This window comes from Myotis davidii, unplaced genomic scaffold, assembly GCF_000327345.1.
Source record: "Myotis davidii unplaced genomic scaffold, ASM32734v1 scaffold1403, whole genome shotgun sequence".
Classification (NCBI taxonomy): Eukaryota; Metazoa; Chordata; class Mammalia; order Chiroptera; family Vespertilionidae; genus Myotis; species Myotis davidii.
In genome coordinates this window covers 64,987-66,948 of record NW_006293786.1, presented here as the reverse complement: position 1 = coordinate 66,948, position 1,962 = coordinate 64,987, and the positions used below count along the sequence as shown (strand labels likewise).

The 1,962-nt window shown below is 38.4% G+C and overlaps 1 protein-coding gene across 1 annotated transcript in view; it reads left to right on the top strand.

Annotated features, from left to right (window-relative positions):
* Positions 1-1,962, top strand: part of UPRT (uracil phosphoribosyltransferase homolog) — a 21,699-nt gene that overhangs the window by 8,861 nt on the left and 10,876 nt on the right. The gene's annotated exons all lie outside the window — the stretch shown is intronic.

Genomic DNA, 1,962 nt, shown 5'->3' with positions numbered 1-1,962 from the left:
TAGGTTTTATGTAAAAATGAAAAAACTCTTACCATTTGCAATAACATGGATGGACCTGGAGAGTATTATGCTAAACTAAATAAGCCAGAGAATGGTAAGTATTACATGATCTCACTCATATATGAAATCTAATGAACACAATAAAGTGATGAATAAAATAGAACTAGAGGCATGGATACATGGAACAGACTGTGATGAATCTCAGAGGGAAGGGGGAAGGGAGGGTGGGAAGAGATTAACCAAAGAACTTACATGTATATATGCCTAGCCCATGGACACAGACAATAGATAGTGAAGGTCTGGGATGGGGTGGGGGATGGGTAGAGGGGGACAAAAGGGGGAAATGAGAGATATCTGTAATACTCTCAAGAATAAAATAAATTAAAAAAAACACCTGTAGTACAAATATACAATGGAATACTATATAGCTGTAAAAAAGGAAGGATCTCTTACCCTTTGAGATAGCATGGAGTAACCCAAAGGTTGTTATGCTAAGCAAAACAAGCCAGTCAGAGAAAGACAAATATTACATGATATCACTTATATGTGGAATCTAGAGTACATTAAACTGATGAATAAAATAGAATCAGAGGCATGGATACATGAAACAAGAGTGACAAATCTCAGAGGGAGAGGGAAAGGGAGAAGGGAAGAAATTAGCCAAAGAACTTATATGCATATTAGTGGCCTAGTGCATGGATTTGTGCACATTGAAAGGAAATTAATTAGAAGAAATATTTTAATATCACTATTCACCCTTTCTGTATAATAGAAGTGTCAGAGATGAAAGAAAATTAGCAAAATGTATCCTATATAATAAAAGGCTAATATGCAAATAACCCAAATGGCAGAATGACTGGTTTCTATGATGTGGACTGACCACCAGGGGGCAGATGCTCAATGCTGGAGCTGCCCCCTGGTGGTCAGTGTGCTCCCACAGGGAGAGTGCTCCTCAGAAGCTAGGCTCACAGCTGGCAAGCGCAGCGGTGGTGGCAGGAGCCTCTCCCGTCTCCTCTGTAGGTGGGTGGTAAGGAGCGAGGGGTCCCGGGCTGCGAGAGGGTGCAGGCTGGGCTGAGGGACCACCCTCCCTCCAGTGCACAAATCTTGTTCATCATGCCTCTAGTATGAAAATAATATATAAATTGATTAATAAATAAATAATATGAAAATGATGTAATAACAACAAAGACATAATATAACAACACCAAAACATGATATAAAAACAACGAAAGCATGACATAAAAACAACATTGATAAAAACAATTACTGATAAATTGATTAAACCTATTCTAATATCTCCCTGTATACCACATTAAGAGTAAAAACACTTTCAGAGTGCTTGACCAATTTCCCTTATGATGAAGTATTTACAACTTTAACTTTAATGTCACACGCTCTTTGAACTCGAGAGAAAGCAACATATAACTGACCATGTCCAAAAACGGGTTCAGGTAGGAAACACTGTCTAGAGTTTGTCCTTGTGATTTATTAATAGTCATAACAAATGCAGGCATTACAGAAAACTGTCTTTCAATTAGTTTAAATGGGAGGCCAGTGTCAGATGGGGACAAATCAATTCTTGGAATCAGAACAAGCCCTCCTTTCGCAGATCCTGTTAATACTTCAGCTTCGATTATGTTAGGTTGCAATCTTTTGATAATAAATCTAGTACCATTTTAAAGACCCCATTTATCCTTAAGATTTCTCAGTAGCATGATGATTGCACCAACTTTCAATTTTAATTTATGACATGGCATTCCCGAAGGAGTAATACTATTAAAAGAAATTCAATGGGAGTTTTATATGTATTGCGCATGCGCAAATCAACATTTATTTTTAAATTGCCAGTGCACATCATTGCCGGTCAGTCGGACAGTTGGTCAGGTGGTCAGTCACTTAGCCTTTTATATATATAGACTAGAGGCCCGGTGCACAAAAATTTGTGCACTTGGGGGGGGGGGT